We start from the raw sequence: 24,735 nt of genomic DNA on the forward strand, positions 1-24,735 counted from the left end.
CTCGTGATACTGCCCATCCTGCCTGGCAGCAGGGCACGGGATTCTACCAGGTAGATGAAGTTTTCAGCTGTTTTATAGGTTTTCTTCAGACAGACCTGCACTCTGTAATAGAGGAGGGGACAGGAAACACTGTGGAAAGGACCAGCTGTGAGGTCCCTGGGCAATACTCCCATGCTGAGTCACCCCTGGGTAATGGAAACACTCTGCTGCTCCACGGCCCACGCAAACCCCAGCAGGCTGATCCCTGATCCTGCAGAATTCACTCAGCCTGTGTTGTTGGAACCGTGGCTGTTCTGCACAAAGGCTCACTTTGGAGTGGTTGGACATCAGGGACTCAGAGGTAAGGTCCCAAATTATTTAATGAATAGTGGAGGTTATCACTCAATGCTCTTTTTTTCCTTTCAGTCCTACCCAAGGAGGAGGAGGAAGAAGGGAGAGAATACACACCAGGCTAGTCCTGGAGAATAAAGGTTCCCAATGTCTGGCGCCAACACCCAGACCTGCAAGGCAGCACTCAACAAGTCCCAGCGTTGGGAGAGCGCTTTAGCACCTGCTCCTAAGCAGGAGGAGGTTCCAGACTCCAACCATAAACACCTCCCCAGCTCCCATTCAACCCTCCGGCCCTGCCTGCCTCCATCTGCTGCCCGTGGCTCAGGTGATCCCGAGGGTGGCACCAAGCAGGTGCATGGAGTGCTGCCAGCATTACTCATCTTCATTCCAGAAGGGCAGAGTCACCGGGCAAACAAGAAAAACTTCCTTCTTTTAACGAAAAACAAGAACAATGTCACCCGGAGGGGGGCAAATAAGATGCATACCCATTGTATTAGATCATCGTGCAAGGAAAGGCCAGGAGAACAACCAAAGACTGGTCCCGGTTTTAACAACTCTCCTGAACAAACAGAGTCCACCTGAGCAAGGATTAGACTGTCCCTAATCCTGCCCCTTACACACTCCTGTCACTGGGACCAGGCACAGGGAAGCCTGGCAGGCTGAAGAAAAGGCAGCAAGTTGCTTGGCCTGCCTGGAGATAAATAAGTCAAGGCATCAACATGGGAAGATCCCCTCTAAATTACATCTCAAAGGAAAAAACTGACAAGACCTTACTTGACCTTTGAATTACTGCTCCCCTCACTAAAAAGTATCAATTTCTTCACAGGGAAGTTCCTATAATCTTCACTAACATAATTTAGGCTTTATATTGCAAAGGAAAGAAAGAATAAACACAAAGCCCAGTATAAATAGGAATGTGTAGTGGCTTTTAAGCATTTTGAAAAGAATGCTTTGGGATTTCAAGTTCCTCCCTAAAATTTTAAAAGTGACAGGAGCAGGACGATTTATTCTGAATATACCAGTCTCATTGAAAAAACAGCTGTTTTTATTGAGAATATTTCTACATGAAGACATCACACCACTCAATTACTTAAACTGTTATGCAGCACTACCTAACACGGCTCACACATCTGCGGAGTCACAACCCTTTAGGGCCAGGTACTGCCACTTCTGCATAATTAATGAAACACAAATTCCAGCACCAAGATCTCACCTTTTAGACGTCTTCTTGCTAAAACCAGCTCAAGCTCATGCAGCTTTAGCCACACCAGGTCTCATTTCAGAGGGCTACCTCCCAGCACAGAGCGAGCAAGATTCATCTGCCTCAAACTTCAGCGATTCCCAGTTATTATCCTTGCAGAACTGGGGAATTGCTGCAAGCCCAAGCTGCAGTTTTAATTCAACATCAAGCTTTGTTTTGTGTTTTGAGAATGCTCCACTTCTCGCTGCTGCTGGCACTCAGGCAGCGCCCTGCTTCTGTCGTCAGCAGCCCCTGTCCCACAACTATCCCAACTATGCCTCAGCACCAGTTTCATTGCATTGTGTGGTTTCTCCATTCCTTCCCTGATTTAGTCCAGGCCTCTCCTCGGGGCTCTCAGATAATGAAAACCATGTGAGAGTAAAATGTAATCTTCAAACACGCAAACCAGTTTCATGTGCATTATCAGAAGGGAGCAGAATGTTGACAGTGCATCATTTGTCCCTACAGATAGGATCAGACTCTTTTAATTGCTGCTGAGATTAAAAAAAAAAAAAAAAAGATTGGAATCACCATCTACATTAAAAATAAAGTCAAAATTTGAAGCTAAAAGCTTAAGCAGTCCTGAAAACAATGGAAATATCATCCTCAAAGAGATGTATCCATTTTGTGCCACCTTAAGGTAGTTTTTCCTCAGTTGTGACATCCTGAAAATTTATATCATAAGTTGACACAAATAAAAAAATGTAGGTGGAGGAGGATGCAGGGAAGAAAACAACCACTATGGCCTAACTTTAGCATGGAATTTTCTGGCTTTTTCTAGCAATACCACAATTTAAACTATTTTAAGCCCCCATATGGAGGAGCTCTTCTTATTTCAGAATGCTGTTTCACAGAATTTAAAGGGACTAACCCCAGAATCCAGAAAGCAGGCAGGAATGGCCCCTCCTTTGGTCTCAGGTCTGTCTTTTTTTTTTTCTTTAGAAAAAGAAACAGCTAAAATACAGATAAATTGCCATTTATAAGCCAGAGATGCTGTGGCCCAAGGAAGGGCACAAACCCAGTGCAGTACTGGGATAGCCCAACACCACCAAGAGATCTCAGTGGGTACTATGGGTTAAAAACATGAATTAAAACTAAAACCCTACAGCAGATCCAGCCCACTGCATTTTTAGACAGCAAGGATGTTATAAAAGTGGTTTTGGTGTTGTTCTTTTATCATAACCACCTGGGTTTTCCATGTGCACCTTGTAAAAAACCTTTAATTACCTGTAAGATGATTAATTGAGCCTCACCACCACACTGGGAGGAAGATATTACTCCATTCATTTTAGCACAGTGGTGACTGGCTAAGTCCTGGCCTACACTGATGTTTTTTGTTGCCACAACTATGTCACTCAGGGAATTGATTTCTTTCAATGTGAGTATTCCAGCAACCACTCTAAAACAGATGCAGTTACAGTAGGAAATAATTGGTTTTAGGTGTATTGCTTAGGAAACCTCGTGTAAACCACACCAGCACGACGACTTCTGCCTTGCTAATAGAAACTTCATCACTGCTAGGAAGATTTTCTGTAGTAACAGGAGCAGCAAGCACAGATCCTGCCTAAATGGATCAGGGATCCAGGACTTGTGCAAGGAGAAGGCAGAAGAACCTGAGTGTTTTCTACAGCTGGAGAAGATACTTCTGAAAAGGATCCTCAGCAGCTGCAGAAAAATAGTTAAAGATTCAGAGGCCTAATGAAGAAAATGAATTTCACTGAGTGCACAGAAACCAGAGGTAACACACAGCTCCTTGAGCACAAATCCAAGGTGATTAACTTTCCCTACTCCCCCTCAGAGCTCAGTCAGTGCCAGCAGGGCTTGTGCAGGAAATGCACTCAGCTCTCCCCTGCCTGAGGAATGCAGTGCCGGAGCCTCTCCAGGCAGGAAAAGCTGCTGTCCTGGGTCTCCCAAGGGAACCCATCCTGCAGTTTGCCCGCCCCAGCACCACCCTGGGCCCTGACCTCCATCCCAGCCTTTTGAGACTGCTCCATGGAAGCTCCCTTCAAACCCCCTGAGCAGCAGGGGATGGGGCCAGCAGTGTCCCACACACAGCTTCTATTGCCATCCCTGCTCCCCCAAATCAGAAATCCACTGGGCTTTCAACACATGCTAAATCCACTCTTCTCCCCAGTGGTGCTAAGCTTTTTTTATAAGTTCTTCTTTTCTAAAGAAGATCCAAGAGCTCCACACCCAATCCCAACTCGACAAGAGCAAAAGCTGCTCTTTCTCATGTAACTTTGGAGGGCTCTTTTCCGCCTGCTCTCCACAGATCCCTGATCTTACCCAAAGGAAGGGGGGAACAGGCTACGTAATGGCTTTTGGTCTCTTCTACCTTCATCATTTACAGTAAAAAGTGTTCCAAATTTGTTTTTACCCAACACAAATATCAGCACTCAGCTGCGATGACTCCAGAAAATTCCAGATTACCACCTCCTTGTGCACCTCCACAGGCTATCCCAGGATCCCAGACTGGTTTGGCTTGGAAGGAACATTAAAACCCATCTTGTTCCAACCCCCCCACACAGGAAGGGATGCCATCTCACACTGGTTTTAAGTTCTGGCGCTCCAAAAATACAGAGGAGGTTTCAGCTTTGTTTCTTTTCAGAAAGACAATGGGAAAACAAGAAAGATATATTTTCCCAAGCCCCAGAACAAGACAGGCTAGCCCCAGTATGAAGCAATCAAATTTGTTTCAGCTGAATACAGAACCACCCAAATTAGAATAGCAGGAAAAGTCCACCAAACCCTGATGGGAACAAAGTCACTGAAATGTGGAATTACTTTCCTTGAGGGTTACAGTAAGTAATCCTAATATATTAAGTAATTCTTTCAAAAAACAAGTTGTGTAGAGACACAAAACATTTTAAAGAAAATTTTACTGTGACACAACTCTTAGACAAGGTCTTACAAATGCTACTTAATTCATTAAACAAAATCCTAAACTGGCTTAATTCATAAACATTCATATAAGAGAACTGTTCAACAACATCTTGGTCTACAATTGGACACTGTAAGTGCTTTGCTAATACAAATAAGCCTTTAAAAATTTTATTGGATCAGCGAACTTTTTTGTCATTTACACAAAGTCTGGTTCTATACTGTGACCAGTACTGATGAGCCTTAGCCCAACAGTGGTTACCAAGGAAAATGACCAAAGACCTCTCCAAACTCCCAAGGAATTTCAAATATTTAGTATTAAAAAAAAAAAAAAAAGTTATTTTAAGCTGAGACACAACCAAACTAGACAAGAGTCATTCTCAGAGAGGACGAGAAAGCAAAAAAGCAGCAAGTCTGAATGGCAGCATTTATCTCTGAAGCCCTTCTGCAGGACCAAGAATGCAGAGTGCCTGCCAGGACCAGAGGAGACACTCAGCTATTGGGAACAGGAGGGAGCCCTCACTTCTCCAGGGCCAGGCAAGCCCTGTGGGAGCTGCCCAGGACAAGGGATGACACATCCAACAACCACCACGAGGGATGGCCACAGCTCCATCCCAGGGGAGCCTCCAACACGCGTTCTTCCCGCACCTAAGCTGAGCACCTCACACAAACCTCTCCACTCTACTAAGACAGGGTTTTAAAGCTTTGAGGAGTTTGCTTCCATAGGCCTTTGAATTCTGTTCTCAGGTTTTTTTTTTTTAATTCATATTTCATTTTCTATTCCTATTCACTCCTCATGCACCAAGCTCCTGCTGACATCAAATGTCTGGTTTGCCCTGAATGGCCATTTATACACAGGTATGTTTTAAATATATTCTTACTTTAAAACTTACATCCAAGTGTCCATGTAAACACAAATTCCATCAACCACGAAAAGCTCCTTTCACTTACAGGCATAGTAGGCAAGTAAGAAAAGATTATATTGCGTATTTAAAAATTCATTGCTCCTAGGAACAACTTCACACTACTTTCCCCCAAAGCTGTTGGATCTTTTTCCTGTCCTGAAGACAACATTTCAAGGCTACTCTGGAGAGCCAGGTAATATGCAAGATTTGGATATCTGCTGACTTTAGAGCTCTCCATGCAGCCCATTACTTTCACATGGACACAGTTCCAGTATCAGATCTGTCCAAAGCATGGACCAAATGCTTTTGGAGAGGCTGAAGGTATGGCCATGGAGGCTGCAGCATGAAGTTCTTCCTGTGGCCAGCACTGCATTCCAGAGCTGCTTGGGAATACACTCTCTCCTGTATAAAAGGGTTTAACAACTCCTGCAGCCAAACTGGACTCACAGGGCACGTAGGTGCCTGCTCTTTCATAAAAGACAATGATTTAAGTCTACAACATGATGCTGCTGCCACATATGGGGCACGTGCAGAGAGAAAAGGCACCAGGGTATGTGGAAGCCTAACCTAGAAAGTACCTACTCATCAGAAAGAAAAGCAGAGAATTCCTAAAAGGAATGAGCTTAGAGAAATAGGTTGTGGCCCAGATTCAACACAATGGACTAAATCACTTTGACAAATCCTCTAGTGCTTCCTGCAAGTGTATAACCCCAGCAACAGGCAGTTTGGAACACTTCTATGAGGAACCAAGTCCTCTCTTGTATTTCAGTGGACAGAAGAGGAGAAAGAGAGCCTGGACCTTATTGCCAATCCCCAAGAATGGCTGTTCTCACACTTTTATAAACACTTGGTCTCCATGGAAGGGGGATACCTAGCAGCAAACATTGGCAACCAAGGACATTCCACTCCCACTATATTGTCCACAATGGCAAGAAGGGAAAAGAAAAAAAAAAATCCATAAGGCTGCTTTGATTAGGAACCCTTTGAGAGGACTTCTTCAAAAGTGAGTGTCTGAAAATACCTTGAAATGTGAGAATGTGCAACAACAGCCAGATGGGGGAAAACAGGCATTTTACTTTATTCTGAAAGCATTTACACTTCAGTCCAAAGTGGGAACATCCATTAATCCAAGAACCTTTTGCCAAGAACAAGGTCATCATTTTTTTTTAATTCACAACAGAACCCAGCATACAACATATTCTGCACCAAACAGAGAATCTCATCATTTACAGGTGTTTGGAGTCAGCTTTTAGTTTAATACATACTCTGAACTTGTAAGAATTTTATTATACTGGGTTTTGTCTTCCCTGCAGGTCAGAGCTCTGCAGCTCTTTAAAAGTCACTAGTAAGAATGAAACAAAAAGTGCACAAGGAGTTCTGCCCCACAAGGGGTATAAACAGACAAATTCTTTCACTGCCAGAAGTATTCATACATTAACACACTCTTGGACTGTTGAGAATTCTAAAATTGAAGACCTATTCCTGTGTATACATTAATACAACAATCTAAACCAAGCTCATATTTTACTCCACATTAAAAAAATTAAGCTTTAATGAGCTCAAAATTTCCTTGAGCTGTTTGCTCATTGCAGTGACAGTGAGCCCCAGCCATGGAGCAAGACATCATTGTACTAAGCCCTAGGAAGAATTAAATGGTGCAAGTTGTTCTATCAAAATAACCACCAAAAAATATATAAATCACATTACACTCAACTGGAAACAAAAGGAAGGGTTAGAAGTGGGAGAAGCATTTATGTTCTGAGAACTTGGGGGTTGCAAATTCTCAATTTCACTGTCATGGTTAGGAAAACCTAGCAGCAAACCAATGCAACCTTATTTCTAAATAAACAAAAAGATTGGTCAATCTGCTAATGCAAGACAGACTAAAGAGAACAAGAGAACTATTAAATTATCTCCACTTCTGGGATTCTGGCTATTCTTTTGCAAAGTGAATGGCTTATGCTAATCAGGATGCATCTGAAATGCATCATTCAAGCCTTCTTGTGCAAATACAGTTCTTATTTATCCCAAAAGATCCCCACCAGCTGGCAATGTTTGCATACAATGTTAAACCCAACCTCAAGAGCCCATGCATTATGAGTCATTTTACACTTAAAAACATTAGTTCCCTTCAGAGTTCTCCAAGACGGTGTATCCCACGAGAAGAATTTTAGTGGAATTCAGCAATAATACACTATGTTACCATCCAACTTCCTCTAGCACAAAGAAGTTACAAGGTTTCTGCTGTTTGGTGGGTTTGGTTTTTTTTCCTCCTAACAGTGCTTTTCCTCCAGAACATCTCTGGGGAAGGAACAAAAGGATTTGCACCAATCCCTTCTACATGAATCAAATATTTATGCTATACCCTCTTGAAGCACTTTCATCTAGTAACCTATGGAATGTGATCTCCTGACCTCAACACTCAGGCACGTCTAAATCAGCTGCCCTTTGAGCTGCATTAGAGGCCACAGAGAATTTTTATACATTTGTATCACAGGCATATGAAAACCTTGTGGCCCAGCTGTGCCACTCTCTGCTACAAAGCATTAGTCCAAAGTGTGCTTCGGGAAAGGGGAATGCCTTGACTGTCCCATGTTTATGGCACAATCTGATGCTGTGTGTCACCAGGAGCAGGCAGGATGATGAACCATGCTATCAGCACATTAACCAGCCAGCACAACTGAAATTCAATTGTCATGGCAAACTCCAAGCCCACGCCACATGGCCCACTCTGCCTCCAGCCTGCTCCCCAGGGCAGCCAGCGTTGCCTGCAAAACACCCCCAGAATCCAAAAGGCAAAGCGCTTGTGGGATGAGCAGGCACCCCATTTCCTCCATCTGGAAATCCCACCCTTTCCTCAAGAATAATAAATCATTCTACATCGTCTTTGTGGCTCCCAGGAATCTTTGAAGGATGGGGCTATGTTGCAAATATGTGTCCTGGAAGTAAAAGAGAGGGAGACCAGGTGTCCCAGATGAACCTGCAGCTTCCACTACGGCACAAATTTTTCCAGGGTCAGCTCATGACCCTGCTCCTTCGAGGAGCAGTCACTGAGGTAACCCTGGTGGAAGTCTGACCCAGAGAATTAACAGGGTCATGGGCCTGATGGTAGGGTTCACGTTTTCACAGCACCCCTGAAAAACCGCTGCCCATCACTCACAAGGGAGCAGCACAAGGGTGTAGGGAAAGCTCGAGAACACAGTTCTTGTGTTCCCACCCTGAGTGGTAGAAAAGGTTCAGTGCCCTGAAACATTCAAGCAGAAAAATGTGAGACAGCAGCCAAAACCAAGACCCTGTCCTCTGCCCCAGGATGGATCCTGGTCAGTCACTTGCCCCAGTCCCCTCGCAAGGTGCCCCACTGGCTGCTGCACCTCAGCAGAGACTGAGGCACCCCCAGGTCTCCGAGGGTCCAGCAGCTCAGAGCATGCTGACTTGCTGCCTCACCTATTCCACTTTCTTTTCCCACAGAAATCCCTCCAGGGAAGAGTAAAGGGGGGAAAAAAACTTAAAAAAGAAAGAGGAACAGGGAGCAGGACAGACCAATATGTAGCATTTCCTGTATCATCCACAGGAAAAACCCACGCAGTGGGGAAGAGCTCAATGTCAAGGCTGGTTTCACCACATGAACAGGCAGTTCCTCCTGCTGGGAGATGCTGTGTGATTCCACAGGGAACAATACAATCTTCCCTGACACAAGGAGTCCCACTAGCCTCCACACAAAATTCCACAGGTCCTTCCCTTGCAGAAATGCCTGGTAGCGAGGAAGGAGGAATGTGGGTACAGAGCTGGGGGAGAAGGAAAATGAGACATTCACTGTGGTATTATCACTTGTAAACCAGGACACACTCAGCACTTGGCCCCTACAGAAAGGAGTATTCTGCAAAATATGTTTCCCTGCACAGAGACTGGGCCTCCATCCAGTTATTATGTGCACATGTCCCTGCTGCGTTTCCAGTCTTACTTCGGAAAAAAGAAATCTCAAAACAAAGAAAACATCTCCTCATATTCACTCTGCCCAGTGCCAAGCGTGCTCCTGACCATGTTCAATAATCTGTTAAGGCTGCTAATTATGGGTGCAACACTTTTACACCTTGTGACACAGCAGTAAAGCACTTAATGTAAAACAAATTCCAGTGTGAAACAAGAAATCAGCCGATCGTGGCAGCCCTGTTTGCACGTGTGATACATAAATGCACAGAGATGCTCCTCTGTGCAGCACGACCAGCAAAGACAATCTCAACACATGGATTACAAGCACAATGACTGCAATTATTTTCTCAAAAGAAAAGAGCACCACAAGAAACGGCTGCTTTCAAACACAGCCTGACACAAACCCACTTCAGCGACTTCCACAAGTTTTACTAAATCCAATAACACACAAGTACATCACTATTCATTTTGGCAATTTACTACCACTGGTGAAATAGGTGGATGAGCATTTTTTTTTTTTTTTGCAAGAATTTCGCAAGATGAAAAGAAAAACTTTAGAGGAGAGAGAAGTGATGGACAAAAGAAGCTGACAGAGAAGAGAGCCAGTCTAACTCCCAGGTTAAGGCTGGAGAAAGAATGCAGAGTCCCTTGCAGCATGAGCACATCTCTTACCTACTGATCTGGTGAACACAAAAGGGTTTTCTTCTTTTCAGAAACTGGACACTTGTAGCTCGTTGGGTCAGTCACACAAAGCTTCCCTGCTGCCGAAGGTATTCTTTTTCCCCTCGGGTTTTTGTTGTTGTTGTTTGTTTTTTTACCCCAAAGAGTAAAGGGCAGAACAGTGGATTCAGCAGGGGCAAAGGGTGGAATTCGAGATTTAACGGGCTGGAGAACTGCAGAGCTCTCTCCAAAAGATGCTGTATTTCAAGGCGCTTTCATTTGCAAATCCTTCTTCATCCTCAGTGTCAATAAAACTGGAGGAGGGGGAGTAAACTTTTTTTCACCGCAGAAATAAACCGGACTCCACAGAACGGGGAATGTGATACGAACTGGATTTGTGGCTCGACTTTTTCTTTTATTAAAAATAAATATACTTTCAGAACAGGCAATCGAGCTGGAAGGTGGGGGGTAAAAAAAAAAATCCCAGAGTCAGCCAGGACCTGCCCGCGGTCGCTGGGAGGAGGATAGCGGTACCTCGAGAGCGGCAGAATAAACACAAAGAGGGAAAAGTCTGCGTCCCGGCGGTGGCAGCTCGGCTGTCAGTGGCAGCGCCGCCCGGGGCAGTCGCAGCGCCCGCGGCCCCGGCAGCGAAGGGCGGCCCGCGGCATCGCGCCCGGGCGGGCTCGGCTGCGCTCGCTGCTTCTCCGCGGTTACCTGTGCGCGGCGGCGGAGCGGCAGCGGGCGGGCTCGGCGGCACGGACGGCACGGGCGGCTCGGCTCGGCTCGGCTCGGCTCCCTCCTCCGCCTCCTTCCGCTGCCGTGGGCGCGGGCGGCCCGCGGGACGCGCTGGGCCGGGGCGGGCAGGAAGCGCCGCCGCCCCCGGGCCCGCCCCGCCCGCGGCACCGCCCCCGCTCCGCTCCGCCCGCCCGCCGCTATTGTGTGCGGACACACGGACACACGGACACACGGACCGGCCCGAGCCGTGGGGAGCAGCGCTGCGGATCCTGGCCCCGCACACGCACCCCAACAACCCCACCGTGTGCCGGGAGCGGTGTCCAAAGGCTCCTGGAGCTCTGGCAGCTTCAGGGCTGTGCTCATTCTCTGGGGAGCCTGGGCAGTGCCCCAGCACCCACCGGGGCAAGAACCTTTCCCAAATACCCAACCTAAGCCTCTCCTGACACAGCTCCAGCCGTTCCCTTGGTTCCTGCCCCTGCTCACAGAGAGAGATCGGAGCTGCCCCTCCACTGCCCCTGGGAGGATGTTGAAGACCACAATGAGGTCTCCTCCAGGCTGAACACACCAAGTGACCTCAGCCACTCCTCCTAAGAGTTTCTATCTAGACCTTTCCCCATCCTCATGGCCTCCTTTGTACACTCTTCTAAAAGTTTAATATTCTTTTTTATATTGTGGTGCCCAAAACGGCTCAAAACATTTGAGGCAAGAACCCCCCAGTGCAGAGCACAGCAGGACAATCCCTTCCCTGGCCTGGCTGGTGATGCTGTGCCCGGTGCCCCCCAGGACAGCCCTGGTCCCTCTGCAGGAGGAGCCGCCTGGGCAGCTGTGGAAGCACCTACAGGAGTCAGCCCCACCAAAACCAACCTGCCAAATGGGCTGAAATGGGTTTATAGCAATGTACACCAGCCCAGGACTCAGCCCCCTTTTTGCTGGCCAAATGCTGAAAATAAATTAAAGCAAGGCAAGAACTGATCATGACTAACTGCATATGGGCAGTGTATTAAAGGAGATCTCTGTATATAATTTTCTACTTAAAACCAAAATGTGCATCATATGATCTTCCAAAGCTTAGGCTATCCTGATAGGAAACATCCACAGACCTCTACTACTCTGCCACAGCTGGAAATAATGGTCAGTGTGGAAAGATGAGACTGAAGACACTTCAGTTCTCCCAAATACAACTCTGATTTTACTGTGTTTCAGCATTTTATCACATGATAAAAGATGGTGGCCACATTCAGAGGTGGCTTTTGCTGAAGGCTTTAAGTGCCTGGAATCAGAGTGTGGAATTTCAACTCCTAAAACAGTTTATCTTTAAACATTCCACAACCTTTACAGCAAAGCATGGACACATCACCTTTGTGCACGTGACCCCATTCAAAAGCCTGTAAAAGGATCCCAAAATGCTGCTAAAAAGAAAGATTTAAGGCAGTCTTGTTTTGGAAAATCTAATGGAGGATTAGTAATGGCAGTAACACAGTCAGCTCTGTAATGGAACCAGTCTTTGCATCAAAGAGGCAAAGCTCTTGTTCTGAAATGGGCTAAGCAACACCAGCTTCTCCTCACCCTGTCCCTGTAATCAGAGCAAGTCCCCAGCCTAAACAAGGCCGAGAGATAACAAACTGGTCCTTCAGTAGGGACTTATTTGTGTACAAACAATCTACCCTGCCTTTCTCACAATCCACCTCCTCCTCCAGCTTTTGCATAGGGAGCACTGGAATCCTCCCCCAGTGAGGCCATTCCTGTCCTGGACTCCTGAGGAGGGCAATCTTCCAGTGACAGCTTTCACTTGGCTCCTGGTCATTACCTTGTAATTTCAAAAAAAAAAAGAGCGAAACAAAAAACTGAATGCAGCTGTCATGGTGTGTCCACAGCTGATTTAATACATAAAAGCCTGATCATGCAAATATGAAGCCCACTAAGCAGTACCAATTTGGTAAGGTTTGAGGCTAAGATGCCACCAGTTTCCAAAAAAAAACCTGAAAAGTGCAAAAACTGGCCACATGTCAAATCTTTGCACTGTGAAATTTGGCCTCCATGTGAGGAGAGATGGCATGATTCAGCCATTTACCTTTTAACCACTCTGAGCAAATAAATCCTTTCCGACATTCCCAAATGTTAACATTGAAAAGAAAGACTTGGACAAAAATTCAGGAAATCAAATTACAGAAATCCCAAATGCAGCATCTATAAACATCTATTTCTTCCCCCCTCATAACCAACATTCATTCACTGGAATGTTTTAATGGAAGAAATGCAGAAACACATGTAAACAGCTCATTAACATCCCATAACCTTACAGTTTGAAACGCCAAAGGAAAAAAAACAGGCAGTGGAGCAGCAGCTACTGAAGGCAACATTTGCTGGATGCTGTGGGGCAGCGTTGTAAGGGAAATTAGCACAGCTAGAGCGAGGGAAAGAGTTATAAACTGTGCTTCAGTCACACATCCTGTCTCCCTCCCACATGCTCAAAGAAAATATGGGAGTAAAGAGAGGAGGCAGAGTCATCAGGAAAGCACAACCATTGCTTCATGCAGGCACTGGGGAGCAGCGAGCCTTGCCCGAGGCATGTTAACCTCGGCTCCTCTGCTGCCTATTCCAGGAGCACTGCTCGTGTTCAACCCACACAACTGGAGATACCAGCCTTATCGGGACTGCAAAAGAACAAAGCTGCATGAAATCCAAACTCTCTTCCTTAAAACACTCTCCCCCTGTATCCTCCCTTCACCCAGCTCCCCGCCCAGCCCGGTGCTCAGGAGCTGCAGCACACATCTGAACGGCTGCCAGCGGAGGAAGCGAGCAGTTTCCATACACACATCACGCCACAATGTGGGAATTCAGGAAACAACACAAGAAAGGGGTTCCTAATAACTGTTCCAGCGTGCTCGGGCCAATTCATGCAATCGCACAAAGGTCACGGTGGTTGTGCTAAAAAGCACAAAAGATAAGCGCTACAACGGCAACTAATTCGAAGTAGGAGAGTAAATCTCGGGCTTAGGAAAACCTGGAGTTGCTCCACCTACAATTTTTTGAGGTTGTCCTTCACATTCTTTAAAATTCCTCCATCTTAAAGTTCCTCCCTCCAGGAATGGCTGTAACTCTGGCGCCCTTTGTCCGCAGCAGCTGGAGCTCAGGAAGTTGCTGATATTATCCCTCCTGTACAGACACACCACAGCTCAGCTCAGCATCCACTCAGCACACTGCACAGGGCCCTGAATTAATTTCCGTGCATCTCTGATCTCGGGCCAGTTTAACAGAGCTTTTCTTCTTGCACATAAAAATAAAGTGTTAGCAGGGCTCAGAAGTGGCATTTAGCTCTTGGGGCCAGACAGAACGTCCCCACCAAAGTGAGGGGTTCTTTGTCTACAAAATACATTATTGGGCAAAATAATGACCCTACAGTAAACAGACAGTAATACAAAGAAACAGAAAAAAAATCCTAAGCAGAGGAGCTGAGGATGCTTGCCAGGAATGTGAGCAGGAGCAAGGAAGAGGAATTTCTGAAAAAGTAGAGTGTATTTCTTGTCATAAAAGCCAAAGTCAGAATCCCAGAATGGTTTGGGTTGGAAGGGACCTTAAAGCTCATCTCATTCCACCCCCTGCCTTGGGCAGAAGCACCTTCCACCATCCCAGGTTGCTCCAAGCTCCAACCAACCTGGCCTTGGACACTTCCAGGTGAGTTTGACAGATACTCATTGAATAAAAGGAAGTAAGCAAACCAACACCACATGTTTGGGAATACAGATCAAAACAAGACCAAAAGATTTCAAAGCCTTGTCAAAATCACAAGAAATGTGTGCAGAAAGCATCAGGATACCAGAAGGTTGAGTGGTTGGTCCAAAGTGAGGCTGGGAGTTCAGTCTGCACTTGCAGAGGCCCTGCCTTGCTGCCCACATGTACAGTGAGCTCCGACATGCAGTACTGCAGCTTTTGCTGCTGTTTCACCACCTGGTTTTAGCACCCAGCACCTTCAGGGTGGCCATGGCCATCTTTAAGTCATATGCAGAGGATTTGGTGTTGCTGCCACATCCAGCCTGAGCTGTAACAAGGCTTGGAAGGCGCCCTTGGGTCCTGTGTTGGTACGGCTGGAAAGTAACTACAATTTCTGAAGGGAAACAGAATCAGACAGACGAGAGATTGAGGCATGAACTACTATTACTCACCGAGATGGCAAGAACAGCTATTCACAGATCAAGAACACCAGAAATTAACACCATCAAACTTGACATGCGTGGAATTGCTAGAAAAATTTGATTCTCAAAACACACGAGCAGGAACAGTTACACACTCCTTATTCCTCTGGCCTTCACTAAGTAACTGCTGTGTCTTTTTACACAAGTGTATTACTTTACCAATTCTACACAATAAAACTTTGATGACCACATAACTTCTGGGAGGGAAGTAACTGATATAGAAACCTCTGCAAAGCCAACTTCATGTCCTGTCTCTACTGTGATTTACACTGTAACACAGCCCCAGCTCATCCAAGACTTTTCATGCTGCTGCATGTGAAGAGTTTTAAAAGTCTGTCAGTCTGGGTGGTGCCTCTAATGGATTGTAACTCAAGTGCAGCGTGGTTCCTGGGGTGAAGAAAAGGCCTGCAAGGAAGGGGGAGAAAAGGAACAGCTTACCACAGTGAAATGTAATATAGAGGTCAGCAGTGACATGTCACCCGTGAGGTGATTGATCAGGTACCACCTGTAAAGAGAATTATTCTAACTGCTGAACCTTGGCCCCTGTCTGTGCAGAACTGCAGAAGAGAGCTGTGTATCCAGGAGAGTGGTAAACAACTGCCAACTATGGAAAAACAAATGTTTCAGCTTTGCCCTAAACACATTCACACCTCAGTGCCTTACAGTTAAATGTAGTTTGGGCAAAATAAGGTTAGTCTGGACAAAGTGATTTCCTTACAAAACACTGTTCTTCTGTAAGCCTTTAACTGATGTCTATTATATGTTAACAACCTGGATGTAGGAAAGTTGACCACTCCCCTGCTTCTCTGCACTCTTACCTCTCAAGTCTCCTTAAAAAGAGATGTGTCTTTAAAATCTGCTGGAATTAATTGAAGGAATCCCTCAGCTTCCAGTGCATTTGGACCAGAGTGAACTGTAAGAGTAGGGCATGGAGGCACTGAACTTCAGCACAGTATCTGTTTGCTCTCAAGGACTAAAGATTGTGTGAAATTACAAGTGAACAAGATGTACAGCAGGTTCTGCAGCAAAAAAACAGACTTGCTAATCCTGATATTTCAATGACCATAAAGCCTAAAAGGGGACATCCATAGCTGGTTTGATACCAAAAAGCCCAACCTCTTCAAAGCTTCTAGGCCTTAAAATGGTGCAGCTGTATTGATAAATACCACAGGCATGGGAGACAAGGGGTGCTCTTTGATTTAAAGCTCTTGCAACTAATTTTTAATGCTGATGTCAGAAGCAGACTCCAAAGTGAGAAATGAAAGAGGCCCAACCAACAGCAGTCTCTGGCTGGGAGCAACCTTGCACTGCCTGGGAAGGATAAAGGCATGGTCTCAGTGAAACACTGGGTGCCATGTGCATACAAGAGCTCTGCTAAGTGCAGGAGCAGAACCATCTTCCCCTGCTACAGAGAAGCTGTACTGTAACCAGCTTGTTCTGAACATGAAATTAAAGAAGAGAAATGAAAGGAGAAAAAAAAATGTTAGGTACAAAAAACATATTGAAACAAAACAGATTCATTTCTCTTAAATAACTGCTTCAAAAAGTGCCAATTAGAATTTTTATGAATACATAGATATGCTTCTAAAAGCAGTCTTTCCCCTGGAGTAAGCTACAAAAAGACTGACAATTAGACAGAGCAAGATATCAAGTTACAGGTAATTGATTAACATTTCATTTTCATGTAAATGAAAAACTAAAAATAGAATTATGGAAAAAAGTCTGATTAGATTTTACAATTTTCAAAAGCTGCTGCCACATACTGGAAGAGCACCAGCACTCTCTGCTGGTGATCTTTGGTTAACAGTTATCAAGACAAAAATTAGGGATGAAAGTGCATTATGTTCTTGATATGAAATGCTATTTTTGTTATAAATTGATGATTACTTACGTCCCTAATAATTTAGCAAACAGCAACTCTAGGAGCTAGCTGTGCTTTTGGAAACAATGCAGTCATTACTAAGAACTGCATTTACTCTGGGCAATCATCACTCACTGGAATAAATTTCACTGTCTCAAATAAACATCTGATGTAAATGCTTCCCTCGGCAGAAAGCACTTCTGTGGTGCTGCCACACAAAGACAGGCTGGTGTGAGAAATTCCCATGATGCCAAATCCCTTGGCTCCACCCTGACTTTCCATCAATTTTAGGGCTATGCCAAGAAAAACAGCTCTCCTTTAAAAAGTCCTAGCCCAGTTCCAACACCTTCCCCGACGGGAGCCACAGTGGGAATGCTGCTGTGTTTTCATCAAAGCAAACCTGCTCCCAGCCCTGTCTCTGCTCCACCCTTTGCCAGGAAGCTGGAAAAGCTTTGATTCCCTCTCTCCATGAGAGGGATGCACCCAAGCTGTGTCTCCTGGGCTGCCTTACACACCTGAGCCAGAGCTTCCACAGGGATGAAGAGGCTGCAAAAATAAACCCCAAGCCAAGCACCTCAGTGCCAGCTGCCCCAGCTCCCAAACTGTGCTCGGATCAGGCACCAGGAAGAAGGGGTAAAAACTGGCAAATGGAATCCATGTGCAGCTCATGGAAGTGTGGGAAACAAAAGAGACAATGTTAAGGACAGAGTATTCATTAGCAAAGGGCTCAAGTTTCTCGGCTTCTGCCATCTGCTTCCCAAAGGCCATTTTTCAAGGTAGCTTTTTGTTCTTCAGTTTTGAATGGAGCTGTGGAAAGACATCCTACTCCTTCTTAGCTAACGAACTAAAGCTCGGTGCACGTTCAATGGCTTAAAATATTTTATCTTTTTAATTCCCTGGGGACAAGAAGGGAATGCAATGTCAGAGGTGGGGTTTTTCTCCTGGGATTTGGATCAAATTTTTACCTGACACAGCTGACCCAAAAAACCTCAGACACCTCCATAAATATTCATTTACACTGTGGTATTAAATACATAAAGAAATCCTGTGTTCACATAAAAAAATACACAAGACTTCATAATGCTGTATATATCTGTATATTATGTGTAGTGAGACACACAGCCGTTTTGACTCTTTTACTTTATGAAGTAAAAATTGGGAAGAACAGCTCCTGAATTAGAGAAACAGCTCAGAGCCCTAAAAAGAACACACTCTGTGGTAAAAATAAGTGAGATTTAACATAGTTGTAAGTCAAAGTCAGGAATAATTGTTCTAATGCATTCTGCTCCTGACAGATCTCAAATTTAGAAGAGCTTCACATCTGCTAAGAGTCCCAAGGAACTTCTTAAGCATTCAGGGATCACTGACACTTGGCAGAGTGGGACAGAGTGACAGCCAAATGCCAAGCACAGCTCTGAAACACTGCATGAGGAACAGACATTCCTGCCTAAGGGGGCAGAGCAAGTTTCCCACTGCAGAGGAAAAGAGTTTTGAAACCTGAAGTTTTCTGCTCTTCAAGGAATTTAATATTGTGGACATGACAGGATCCAGTCAGAGAACAGTGATCTACATGGGATGAGAAGATGCTCAAAGCCTTGAGAACCTGAGCACCTACAGGACATTAACATGATTATTTTTTTAATATTATTAACTATACATGCCAGGCTGCTCTTAAATATTTCCTTCCCACATTCCTACCCACACCTTTACCTTTGTGCCATAGGAATTCCACATTCAGCCCTGCTCCTTGATCATTAATGCAGACTCCTGAGTTTCAGACTTCAAAGCAAGGCAGGATTAAGAGTCACAGGCTCAGGACTGGGACAGCATCAAACCCTCCCTGTGCAGGAACCTCCACCTTGTGTTGGACTCCACAAACACCTCCTGGGTGTCAGGACTGGGAAATTCAGGGATTTACGTGGAGCTTCCCACAGGTTAAGTCAATAAGGGAGCCCAACAATGCCTCATCTCCTTATTTCATGGTAAATGAAAGGAAATGGGAATGTCTTGCGGGGTTAGGGAAAGAAAGATGTGAGTGCTCTACAAATGTGCAAGGGAAGAAAGCAAAGGAAGGCTTCATTGTGTGGAAATGCACTTCTCCAGGAAAGCACTTCTCTTCTCCCTCTCCTAAGCAGCACACGAGAATGTTCTTAGGGAACCCATCATCACCTACAACCCTGCTGGTGGTTTAGTTTTTATTACTGACTGTTCTATTTTCCCCCCTCACCCTCCCTCATTCTGCTGCTCAAAATGTCTGCACTCACAGCTTCCTCATTTCTGCAGGTCCTACCCTGCCATGTGCAGCACATCCCAGTACCACCAGCATTACTGGGAGCTCCAGCCATGCCCCACTACTCCGAGCTTCCAGCAATGAGACTGACCTACAGTCAACACAATACAAATGAAGAAATTACAGCACAGATATATCAAGATACAGGTCTGTCCAAGATCCTAAGGAACTTTGGGACTCATTTCAATCAGCATCACTTTGAGTTACATTTGAAAATTACACCAACTTGGCCAAGATTAAGCCACATCAGGCTTAGGGAAGAAGGCAGTCTGGGCTTTTTCAGCTTTATTTGTAACTGGTCTTATATCACCAGCTTACCAGGAAATTGCACAACACCAGACCAACACAGGTGCAGGTCCTTTAGTGGTAAGAAAGCTGCTAGAGTCAGGAATTTTCATTGACTACATGGTCTACACCTGCTCTGAGTTAAACATTGCAATGCTACAGTGGGAGAAGCTGTTGTAGAGACACACACTGTCCTCATCAGCCTCATGATCCCTCATGAACGCTGAGCTCAAGTGATGGTAGATGGTATTACAGAGCAGAGATTTACTTGCTGAGAAGGTGAACTGCAAAGCCAAACTCAGAAATTTCTCTGCCTAACGAGAATGTTGCAATTAGGTCATTGCTGAGCGCTGGGTAACCACAGATGAGAACAAAAACATTCCCACAGAATAACTCAGATGTGACAGCAGGTACTTGGAATGAGAACAAGGACTTTATCCACGTAGTCCTGCTGCTGAATTATGTGGATAAACAGTGATGCCGATGTAGCCAGCCCCCAGCAGGACACGCAGGTGTCGGGACACACAGACCCAGTTTAGCACAAGCAAATGAAATTCCCAAACAGCAAAGCCCATGTCCAACTTCGATGAAATTTGACAAAGAGCTCAGAGCAAGTTTCAGGTCAGAATTCTGTTTAGGATGTAGATCAACTGGATCCAGGCCATAACATTTTTCTGTATCTTCTGGACTCCAGTTTGAGCAATGCTTTTATTTCTGAACCCTATTTCTGCTAAAATACCCCATCAGTTCTATGCCCAACCCTGCTCAGCTCAGGCTGGATATTTTGGTAAACACAAGACCTTTATTCAAACACCAAGGAACTTCAATAGAACACTCTCCAGGCTGCTTTTGGTCACTGAGACTCCCTCCTTTGGATCCTGCACATGGAATTACCTGTCCTTGGGGCAGACAGGTCAGGAGAGGGGAGATTTGTGGGTTAATGGGATACCGTTCTGATCAGGGAGATTAGGTTACAAGGCCATGCCTTGTAACACACTGCCTTCTTCAGTGTGGCACTTCAGTTTACAAGTGGGGATTTCTCCCTTATTAGATTGTACTTTTAATTATTTATGGCCTATATTATATGCAGAAGCTGCCCAAAACCTAAGCCTTAATAAGGATAATCAGAATAATATTTTTCCCTTTTTTGTAAAGCACCTTGAGCCTTGCTGATGAGAAATGCTAGGATGTGATTAGATGCTTAATGAAAAATTATCATTAGAAAGTGGAATAAAAATTAAAAATTAACTGAAATGGAATTTTCTATTTTATACTGCATTGGGGCTGAATTAAAAATCATTTATCAGAGGCGCTGCTGAAAATTTTAACTTGAAAACTGAGTGGAGATCTTCTTTATGCATGTTATGATGGGAGAGTGCAGGTGAGGATGCCAGAGTCGGGGCCTGGGTGTTGTGAGAAGTCTGAACAATCCCCAGGAGCCTGAAATATGCGAGTGCTGGGCTGTCCCACCATGTGCAGCCAGCCCTTGGCTGGTGCCAGCACCAAGAAAAGCAGTGGGTGTTCAACACCACCCCAGCTCCTGTGTCCACCACAGCTCCTCCACACTGAAGGTTTGACTTTCCAGCCTTCACCCTCCCCAGAAAGTATCGGGAGCTGAGGCAGATGGGGTTTGAGCTGCTCAGACCATGCGGTGGAAGTCGCGGTGAATATTTATGGCCCTTCCTGACTCAGTCTGTGAATGAAATCCACAATGACCGTAGCGGAACGGCCGAACCAAGGCACGGATGCAAAGCTTTTAACCCTTTGGGGATTATCACCCTCCAAATTTGCTCTCTCGGAGATCAAAGCAGGAGGATTTGGAGACGTTTCTGTTAAATTCAGGGCTGGGGCAGGTGCGGGTGAGCTCCTGCGGGTGGCTGGGGCCGGCGGGAGGAGAAGGGCAGAGCAGGGACCATCCCTGGCGGCTGGGGCAGAGCCTACGGCTAACAAAACATCCCCGGCACCACCTGGACCTGACAATGGAGCCGGGGAGGGGCCGGACAGAGGAGCAGGGACGGCTCCCACACAGCCCCGGCAGCCCCCGAGCCCCGCCACCGCCCCACGCCCAGCCTTCCCCAGAGCCACCAAGAGCGCGGGCTGAGCCCCAGCACCGCCCCACACCGCCCGGGGAAGGAGGAGGAGATGCCCGTGAGGGCAGCGGGAACACCCGGCAGCCCTGCCCCGCCTCGGGGGGCCCGTCCGGGCGGTGCTTGAGGGGACAGCGCCGGCCTTTCCCCGCGCCGGGCGCCGCCGGCCTCGCCCCGCGGCCGCGCCCTCAGCCCGCGCAGCGCCCTTACCCCGCGGGCGCCGGGCCCCGCGGCCGCCCGCACATCCATCCCGGGCCGCTCCCCGCGGGCTGCCGCGGCCGGCACGGCGCTGGGCCACGCCGGGGAGCTCCGGCAAGGGCCCCCCGCCGATGCCGCGGGGAACTTTCAGCAGGCGGCTGCAACTACGGCGCCCGGCATCCCCCGGCGGGCCGGCGAGCGGTGCCGGCCGGGAGCTGTAGTTCCGCACGGGCGGGGAAGCCGCCGGGCGCCTGCGGGCAGCGGCCTCGGGAATCACGGCACCAGCGGGGCTGGAAAAGACCTCTGAGAACAGCGAACCCAGCCTGTGAGTGATCCCCACCTTGTCAGCCGGCCCTGAGCGCTGGGTGCCACGTCCAGTCGTTTCCTGGACACCTCCAGGGACGGGAGTCCACCACCTCCCTGGGCAGCGCTTTCCAATGTTTAACAACCTTGCCCGTGATGAAATTCTTCCCAATATCCAACCCGAACCTCTCCTGTCCTACCACTGCTTGCTCGGGAGCAGACCCCGACACACACCCTCCTGTCCGGGAGTTATGGAGAGCCAGAAGGGCACTCTGGAGCTTCCTTTGCTCCAGACTGAGCCCCTTTCCCAAGCTCCCTCAGCCTCTCCTGGTGCTCCAGCCCCTTCCCCAGCTCTGCTCCCTTCCCTGGACATGCTCCAGCCCCTCTATGTCCTTTCTTAAGTGAAAGGCCCAGACTGACCCCAGCACTGGAGGAGTGGCCTCGCCAGTGCCCAGCCAGGGGACAGTCACTGTCCTGGTCCTGCTGGCCACGCCATGGCTGGGACAGGCCGGGTGCCATTGGCCTCTTGCCCACCTGGGCACACCTGGCTCCTGTTGAGCTGCTGTTGAGCAGCACCCCCAGGGCCTTTCCCACCAGGCACTTTCCAGCTCCTCTGTCCCAGTCTGGAGCGTTCCATGGGGTTGGTGTGGCCAAAGGATTTAAGTTCTTTACTTTTTATTTCACCTGGGTCTTAGTATCAGCTCCTTAAACCTGCTGTATATATATATTACCTTCATCACATCATGAGCTTTTCTGCACCAGCTTTGCTTCTAATCTTTCTTCCACAATGTTTCAGACAGGGATGATTCCTTGCCCCAGAAACTCTCAATAAAAGCAATAAAAATATAAAAGCTGACCTGTCAGAGAAGTATTAGCAGGCAAAACTTAAAAGCCCTGGAAAATCTGTCACTGAGATACTCAGCTGCTGGCTATCAAGTGTTCAGCTCATAGGGTCTCATGTTTATGTGTTTCATCCATTTTTATTTACAATTTATTTTTATTTAAAGCTGAGTATCTGGCCCTGCTGTGTCATGGTTCCTGTGTTGAACACAGAACAGTACACAAAACAAGCCCTGTGGAAACAAAAGGGTATTTTAGAGATGTGAGTAGGGAGCATCCAAAGTCACGTGGAAAAATGGTTTTAAGCAGAGACATCTGTGTGTATTATTACTGTGAGCATTAATACTGTGTATTATTATCTGTTAGCATTACTACTGCTTGCTGTATTTAATTACAGATAGCTTTGTTTTGTTGCTTTTGATGGAGAGAGAAAAAAGCCAGCAGAGGTAGTGGCCACACACCAATCTTCCACTGTAAACACCCAGAAAGGAGGGCTGGGGAAAAGTCTGTTATTGCTCCATGGGAGTCCAGCAGCACAGGGGCACAAGAGTGACACAAAAATGGGCTGTGCTGTCACGAGGTCTTGTTTTCCAGAGCCAGACAACGAGGATCTGTTACAAGACACGGTGGAATGTTTGTTTTTGTAGTACTGGATTTCCAAAATCCATGGTCTTTTTGTGGCTGACAAGCCCCCTCCTTTCTTTGCCTCGTTCCTGCAGCTGTCGGAGGTCTGCACCCCTGCCTGGAAAACATGAGCACAGCACAGCAAAAATGTGCATCATGCATGTGCCATCAGACAATACTTGGGAGAGTTACAAAGGAGGGGAGGAAGAAGAGAATGAGACCACAGTGCTGCAGTAATTTGCATTATTTCTACTTTCTTTGCAATAGTCACTTTGAGCTTTAAACTCTAACAGCTATATATTTCATAGCAGCTTTACCACACTTCAGCATTACTGGATTTTAATTCACACCCCCTCCATGACCAGGTAAAATTTGGCAGTGTCTCTGTTCTAACACATACTTTCATTTTGTTTGGGTAATATTTCATATATAGAAATTAACTGAAAAGCAGAATCTGTGTTGTGACCTGCTGCTTACCTCAGCGATTCCCTCCATGGTTCATCCTTAATGCTTTGTGCTGTGCAGAACCTCCTGGGAGCACCACTGCTGGGATTTCACTGGGAATCAGACCAGGCCATGGCTGCCCCACAGCACTCACTTTTCCTGGAGCCAGCAGGAAGATCCACCAGCAGTTCAGCTGGAGCAGTGCCTCTCCTCAGAGCAGAGCTGTGACTGCTGCCATAACCCAAAACCAAGGCCAGGCTGAGGCTGGAGAAGTCCCAGGTTTGGTTTTGTGCTCACATTTGGGCCCTGCAGCCAGCACAGGAGCCAGCACAGGGCAGCCCATGTGGAAATGCAGCTCCAGGCACTGGAACCACCTTGCTGGGCCTTCACTGACAGCACCTGCAATTCTGGCACATGCTGAAGGCACAGACAAACCTCAGTGTCCAACTGTGCAGATTTACCATGCTACTTTCAGTGCTTTTAGGACCACAAACTGGAACAGAGGCACATTGCAATTCTGTTTGCCAGGGACTTCATTTTTACCCCTCTCAGTCTTCAAAATTGCCCTGTATTGACATTAAATACATTAGTTGCCCACTATGAAGCAAGTTCTCTAGATGACAAAGCAGCCAAACTTGCATTTTTCTTACTTGACTTGCACATTCAGAAGTTCATCTTACTTTATTATGAGGGGCATTGAAGTTTTAACATAACAGCACATCTCTGGCAATATTCTTCCTTACCAAACAAGTTCACTTTGATGATGATGACAACTGGGTGCTTATAGAACCACTGGACAAACACAAAGGGAGATTTAGAAATATTATAATTAGAGCAAATAGGGAAAATAGCTCAGATTCCAGATGCTAGAAGATATTTTAATGCAGACCATTCTAAAAATCTGAAATAAGGACAACATACAAACTGGGA

At 46.5% G+C, this 24,735-nt stretch overlaps 1 protein-coding gene across 2 annotated transcripts in view; it reads right to left on the bottom strand.

The window, feature by feature from the left end:
- Nucleotides 1–21,694, bottom strand: part of AMOT (angiomotin) — a 60,198-nt gene extending 38,504 nt beyond the window's left edge. The window contains exon 1 of one of the 2 annotated variants that reach the window (XM_053955778.1): nt 21,607–21,694. The gene's annotated coding sequence lies outside the window, so the exon portion shown is untranslated. Of the gene's footprint in view, nt 1–9,957; nt 10,666–21,606 lie in introns of those variants that run through there. The other variant, XM_053955777.1, reaches the window with a different exon arrangement.
- Nucleotides 21,695–24,735: the final 3,041 nt, after the last annotated feature.

The sequence above is a fragment of the Vidua chalybeata genome, chromosome 14 (genome assembly GCF_026979565.1).
Source record: "Vidua chalybeata isolate OUT-0048 chromosome 14, bVidCha1 merged haplotype, whole genome shotgun sequence".
Taxonomy (NCBI): Eukaryota; Metazoa; Chordata; class Aves; order Passeriformes; family Viduidae; genus Vidua; species Vidua chalybeata.